This window comes from Sapajus apella, unplaced genomic scaffold, assembly GCF_009761245.1.
Source record: "Sapajus apella isolate SASKATOON/1434 unplaced genomic scaffold, GSC_monkey_1.0 scaffold101, whole genome shotgun sequence".
NCBI classification, from domain to species: domain Eukaryota; kingdom Metazoa; phylum Chordata; class Mammalia; order Primates; family Cebidae; genus Sapajus; species Sapajus apella.
In genome coordinates this window covers 2,038,206-2,045,599 of record NW_022437041.1, presented here as the reverse complement: position 1 = coordinate 2,045,599, position 7,394 = coordinate 2,038,206, and the positions used below count along the sequence as shown (strand labels likewise).

The following is a 7,394-nucleotide window of genomic DNA, read 5'->3' as shown; positions in this document are numbered from 1 at the left end:
CCCTAGTGACCCTTTCATCTAGTATGGATGTTGAAGAGTTTAAAAGAACAAAGAGCCTTGCCTTCTTTAAGCTGACAAACCTAGTTATAGATGCTATTTTCTGCCTACTTACTGATGTTCGCTTGTTTAGTAAATGTCTTTATGTGTGTAACAATTTTGTCTGAGATTTCTTTCATGATAACCTGGGAGTCAGATTGTGGGGGACTGCTAACTCTCACCAGCTACATCAACTAGTGGCTACCATTCTCAACCAAAGAACCACTTCAGAAAGAAATTAGCTTTGTCCGTTCACAACAATAAAGAAACCAAAGTATCTTTTAAAAAGAAAACTATATAGATTATCTCTTTATTAAAAGAATGGTGCCATGAGTATACACAAAAAAAAACTTTTATATTTAATATTTGGGAGGTCACAGGTTTCCCCATTTCCATGTAGAAACTACTGAGTCTACTACCAACAGGTAAGCCCATAAACCTTAGAGATAGTCATGCATATTCAACCCTTACTTCAGTAGACAAAGTGTGAAAGCTGAAGGACCCAGGTAGGGTCCCTGATTCTATTCAATTACAGTATTCGAGATGTAAACTTTTTGGAAGCAGACTTTTAACAATGTGTAAGATAAAATAGCTTAATGGTCACAGAGATTTGCAGTTCTCTCTCTGCAGGTACAGACCGGTATATAGGTGTCCATTTGTCTGGTTGCTCACCATGGCCGGCTAGTGAATGCTGAGATTTCATAGTGAGAAAGTCTCTGCGGAGGCTTCATTTGTTGCTTGGGTTTTGAAAAGCAGGAGCATGAATGAGAAAAGGACCAAAATCTTCATCTCACTGGAAAGTATACAGCAAAGGAGGCAATCCTAAGAAATAAATGAAATTAAATTAGAAAGGGAAGGGACAGAAGTAACTTGAACTTGTAATTGGAGATTTTCAGTTAATTAAAATGAAACCACTGAGAGAGTTTTGATTAGTTCAATGGGTGATCTTCCACAAAAACTACTAAGAAGACACAAATAACTGGCATTTTGAAACTAAAGGAGGGAAGTTGGATGTCTGAGAGCAAATGAAGAGAAAAAACATGAAATGACAGTGGCTGCATATGAAATGGAGAGAATAATACAAGAAAAGGGAAATCTATTTAAAGACATTATTCAGGAAGAAACTACAAGATCTGTTGATAGTGAACAAAAGATAAATTTCTCATTGATGTAAGGTGAAATGAATACACACTTCATCCATCCACCAGCATCTCATGAATCTTCTAAAAGTGGGACTTCCAACATGTTACTTTCTGTCCCCAGAGGGGAGAGCCTTAGTTAAGAATCTAAGAATAAGGTCTAAATTCCTTACCTTGAAATTTAAGCCTTTCTGTAGTGTAGTCCCAAATTCTCTTTTTCAAATCTACCTTTAAAAATAATTCTGATTGCAGGAGTCTTGGGAGTTTCTGTTCCGCAATTCAGAAGCAAATTTAAAACTAAGTGTATATAACTTAATCCTGATCAAGAACAAGGCTTTCTTAGCCTACTATCTTTCTAAGTGTTCCACCTTCTATTCTAACATGGGGAGATGTACAAGGCTGTGAGTTAGAGAAATCAGTGAAGGACCTTCACATCCAGTGGCACACTGTCTGTGTGAGATGGATCTGCAAGCAGGACAGGCCTGGGCAGAGACATAGCACAGGTAAGCTAAGCAATTGACTTCAGTCTGTGGGCTGACCATGTACTGTTTTGGCCTCATTAAAGGCTATGTCTCTCTTGCAAGAACTTTTATTTCTTCATTTCACTCTCTCCTGTCATTAGAAGCCCAACTCCTCTTCCCTCAGCTTCCGGTTACTTTTTCACTCAATCCCTGTAAGTTGAGAAGCCATCGACCTGTATAATGATTGAGTGTTTGCAACCATCATGGCTCCTCAGTGGACAACTGCAGACTCCCATCTAGCTCTGACACAGTTCAGGCTGGAGGAAATGAGAGTACAAGAAAAAGGAGGAACCCAAAAAATAACCATGAAATAGTTATTGCTGTGAGGTTACTTCATATGTCCTAAATTTTACACGATTGATTCGTTCTTCAGCAAGAAATGTTTCACTGTTTCCGTGGTATTTCAGTTTCCTTTTGGGATCTAAGCTATATTTCTTATACTCTTAGCTTTTCCTTTGCCTCATTTCACTATCTTTATTCCCATTGCCTTCCAAATTCCAGGCCCTATGGCCATATCCTAGACACTTTTATCATCATAATTTTTCTCTACCCAATATATTAGGTCGGTGCAAAAATAATTGCAGTTTTTGCCATGAAAAGTAATGGCAAAAATGATAATATTAAGTGTAACCACCCTGACACAATGCCATAAGATGCATTTTCAACCGTGCTTCATCCCAAAGTCTGCCTTCTTATTTATACCTGGTCTGCTGATTCATCACTGCTAGAGAAAAATTACACAACCACTTAGATTGATACTATTAAAAATTCATGGCCTCAAACTTTAAGTGTCTAGAAAGCCTGCAGTTCTTCTTCAGGCAAATCTCTTTCCTATTGTTTACAGTGACTATTTTTATACTTCTCTGTCTTCCTCAAACCACTGGACCAGAGGTTGCTCACTTCATTCTCAGCAAATGACCTAACCTGCTGTTTATAAAGCAAACAGAAACCTGCTGTTTGGAATTACCTCAATTCCTCTGCCAAACCCATAATCTCATCTGTTTCTGAATATATATCCATATTCTATCCTCCTTTCCTTGCTGTAAATGCAAAATCAACATATGTCCTCACAATTTACTATTCTCTTTTTCATGTATTATTTTGGAGAGATAAACAGGAGTATCTGCTGTATATTATTGGAGGCTCCCTCCACATTGCCTGACAAGAATCTGCCTGAGATTAGTGGCGCCTCAGTCTCCAGTGGGAGGGGTTTCTATTATTTTCAGCTTCGCGTAAGGTGTCCAAGTTCTATCAAACCAGGGATTTGATATCCATGATAGCGGGTAAGCAGCTGCAAGATGTCTGCCTGTGACTCCTTGAGGAGTTGGTATGCAAATCTAGACTGCATATTATTTGCTCTCTCCGTTTAGTACGAAGGATGATAACAGGAGAGTTAGGGCCGTTCCCAAGAGCATTGCTTTACTGCAGGTCCAACTGTGCCCAGGAATAAGGTATATACAGATCTCATGCATTTCAGCATATAGTCTCTTCTTTAATCATCGTGCAAGAATAAGTAGGATCATCTTGCTCCAGGGATACAAGATGACGCACACCATCCATACTGCTAAGTGTGTCCCCAGTCATTCGCATCTGACAAGCTCTCCTAGGGAGTAAAGATATCACTACAAGATGCAGGAACTAACATCTATGAGCTTCACCTCAGTTTTAAGATGTATATCCAGTGGTGTTGTGGCCCTCACTCTGTATCTTCCCTCTTTCAGGGTTCTTGACACATTTTAAGAGGGAGTTCCAGGTCTCTGGCAATGGGAAAATCCCCAAGATGGAGCTAGGTGCTCCACTCATTCTGACATCAAGATTTACTATCCCAATATGCGGAGGGGGCGGGGGGGGGGCAGGGGGTTGGTTTGTTTTGTTTGTTTTGAAATAAGGTCTCGCTCTGTCACCCAGCCTGGAGTGCAGTGGTGTTACCATGGTTCACTGCAACCTTGACCTCCCCGGCCCAAGCAATCCTCCTACCTCAGCCTCCCCTAATAGCTGGGACTATGGGTGCATGCCACCACACCCAGCTAGCTTTTGTATTTTTTTGTAGTGACAGGGTTTTGCCGTGATGCCCAAGCTGGTCTTAAACTCCTGAGCTCAAGTGACCCTACTGCCTCAGCCACTCAGAATACTGGAAGTACAGGCCTCAGTCTGTAACGTGTACTTTTGATAAACTGTACCCAGCCACATGCAGTTTTGATAAACACTAAAGTCACATGAATCGTAAAAATCACAGCTCAAACCATATCATAATCACAAAAGGAAGCCAAAATATTAAGAGAATACAAGACGTTTAAAAGTGGTAAGAGCCCTTCCTAAGAGAACAAATGAAGGACAACCAAGGCCATGATGGGTCAACCAAAGACTTCAATAGTTCAGACACAATTTTGTTTAAAATTTTCACTTTTTAACCATCCTCAGGGCAGGACATTGAATGCATTGATTATTTCCTGGCACTCCGTCAGCACTGACTCAGTAAGATGGGCAGCTGGTACCCACTCTGACTCTGCCTCTACCTATGACATAGTAGATGATTCCAGAGAGACTTTCCATGGAACTACAGGCAGAAGCCAACTCACGGTGGTACAAGAGCCTAAGAAGTGGATTCTAGCTGGTGTTTTTTTTTAACATATCCATACACTTGGTAATAAATTATTAGTATCCATCTTCCAGTGGCTTACAGCATGTCATTTCTTCCCATTTCTACAATAGTTTGCTCGAACTTCACTGTCATTTGGATTTTAGTTTGCTTCTATACAGGTGGGTTGTTTTTTTTTTCCTTGATTTCATATTTTTCTCAAGTGAGCTGTGAATTCAATGGACTTCAAACCAGACCGTTTGATCTCTCCTTGTGCTTAACTTTCCAGGAAGATGTCACAATTGCCCCCGAACAATAATCAAAAGGCACTTCTATCTCTTCCTCTGAAATATCACAGCTCCCGGATGGGGAAGGAAGGAGAGATGTTAAATCCCTCACATCTTTAGTTTTGAGAGTGAGAGGAGATGAAAGAAGATGAAAACAGACTTCAAGACACACAGAGAACTCCTGTATTTACAAAGGGGAAAAAAACAATGGCATTCAAAATGCTACAGAGCAGTGTAAGTAGTACCTCCAACTCCCAAGCAAATAAAATACCTTTCACTAAAGAAATCTTATGTGACCTGAGACAATAAACCTCTGTACAGTTCAGCAGTTGATTTTATAGCTAAAATAGTCAGGCTTTGCCTCCACATATCCACAGTTCTGGAACATGAAGCTTTTCAATACCCATCATGTTCAAATTACTGCCACCCCATCATTTCCTCAATCCCATCCCACTGAAATGGAATGTGTCATATGCAATCTGAACTTCCATCATAGCAGCCGTTTAAAATCAAGACGGGCTGGAAGTTACCTATACGGTCTGTTATGAACTTCCTAAACATAAATAAGAGATTTCAGTCCCATGCAAGTAGAAACCAGTGGTGAATTTATGATACGAGTTTTATTTGTTTTTCAATTAAGAACTTAAAAAAAGACTTGACAAAATGTTTTTTGAAAGCTTTGAAAAGAGGCAGAATAGCAAACTGACGCAAGAACAGAAAACCAAACACCACATGTTCTCACTCATAAGTGGGTGTTGAACAATGAGAACACATGGACACAGGGAGGGGAACGTCACACACCAGGGCCTGTGGGGGGACGGGGAGTTAGGGGAGGGGCAGCAGGGGGTGGGGAGATAGAGGAAAGAGAGCATTAGGAAAAATACCTAATGTAGATGATGGGGTGATGGATGCTACAAACCACCATAGCATGTGTATACCTATGTAACAAACCTGCACGTTCTGCACATGTACCCCAGAATGTAAAGTATAATTTAAAAAAGAAGAAGAAAGGAGGCAAAATAGACCTACTGTAGAGAGATTCTGAGTTGGAGAGTGGAGTTCAGGCAACCTTAGGAGAAGCTGGGACCTAGGAATCAGCATTTGCTTTAACACATAGTGAATGTCAAGGAAGATAAGTGGTAAAGAGGGACAGATTGGGCAGGTGGAGTTTAATATCTAGAGACATACGGTGTCTTGTGGCACAGCTGGTGATTGCCATCGTCAGAGAGGCAGTGGGTGGGGTGAAGTCCCTGCAGGTAGAGGGTGCACCACAATGGGGTATCTGGAATGCTGCCAACAACAGGGAAGACTGGCAACAAGGAAAGAGCCTCAGCTCCTGGACTACTGTGTGATTTAATAACTGAAGGAGAGTGGAAGGAACAACGCAGCATTTCAATAAAAATGACAACGATTCCTAACAACAGCAGATTTGCTAAAACACTGGGAAGAGTTAAGTCTTTTACTTCATAGAGGAAACTGATACTTGAACTGCATAGTCCTCCCAAATTCTCTCAGCTAGTGAGTGCCAGAGCCAGACTTACCAAAAGGCAGGCCTGCTTAGATCCAGAACTCGTAAGCAAAATGCTTTATTTTACTGAGCTAGAAAGAGCAGAGGTACAGAGAACTCAGGAAATTAGGCGCAAGGTTGTGATGAACATCTACATGTATAGCAGTTCCTGTGTTCATAAAAGTTTAAATGCAAGGAAACATAACTAAAAAGTCTATGGGATTCTAGAATTTACAAAGCACTTTCACTTGGATGGTTTCAAAATCAAGATAAAATCCTTGATAATCAAGTTCAGTATCCAAAGACCTAACAGAATCAGTGAGGTTCTGTCTAAGATGACTTGAACATTAAGCCATCTACAAGAATACACAGGAGAAAGTTTTTAAGACCTTGGATTAGGCAAAGTAATTTTAGATATGACACAAAAAGCATGAGCCTAAAAATAAAAAAATTGTTAAGTAGGGCTTTAAAAATAAAAAAGAAAGCATATTAAAGTAATTTATTTTCAAATCATGTATCCAACTAATGACTTGTATCCAGAATATGTGGGAAAAAAAAATCTCTCAGAATTCAACATTTTTTAAAATGTTCCCAATTTTTAAAATGGTCAAAGATTTTTTAAGAATGCTTCACCAAAGAAGATACATAATTGGAAAATAACCTTAGTGTCATTATTCATTAGAGCAATGAAAAAATTAAACCCACAATGCAATGCAACATACATCTACTCAAATAGCTGAAATCGATAGAACTGACGGGTGTCAGTCTGGCAATGATGTCGAGCAGCTGGAATTCTCACGCGTTGCTGGTTGGAAGGCAAAATGGCACAGCCACTTGGAGAACAGTTTGGCTGTTTCTTCTAAAGTTAAACATACACTTAACATATGACCCGCAGTCTCACTCCTGTTTATACAAGAGAAATAAAAACTTATGTTTACCAAAACTGCTGTAAGCTAATGTTTTAAAGTGCTTTATTCATAACCGCTAAAAATTGAAAACAAGCAAAATGTGCCCCAATTATTGAAACAGTTGCACATACATTCAGTGCAATATCGCTCAGCAATAAAAAGGAACTACTGATATGTATGACAACATGGATGACCTCAAATGCATTATGCTAAGTGCAAGAAACCCCGTTCAGAGAGTAAACACTATATGATTTCATTTATATGACATTCTGGAAAAGACAAAAACTACTGGGCAGAGAACAGATCAGTGGTTGCCAGGGACTGAAGTGGAGGATGGGCCAATTACAAAAAGGCAGCCTGAGAAATTGGTATGTGTGTGTGATGAAACCCTTTAGTAGCTTGATTGTGGTGGTGAACA

At 39.8% G+C, this 7,394-nt stretch overlaps 1 long non-coding RNA gene across 1 annotated transcript in view; it reads right to left on the bottom strand.

Annotated features, from left to right (window-relative positions):
• Positions 1-319: 319 nt before the first annotated feature.
• LOC116536499 overlaps positions 320-7,394 on the bottom strand; it is a 33,346-nt gene continuing 26,271 nt past the window's right edge. The window contains exon 3 of the long non-coding RNA XR_004262673.1: positions 320-858. This is a non-coding gene — a long non-coding RNA (uncharacterized LOC116536499). The remainder of the gene's footprint in view (positions 859-7,394) is intronic.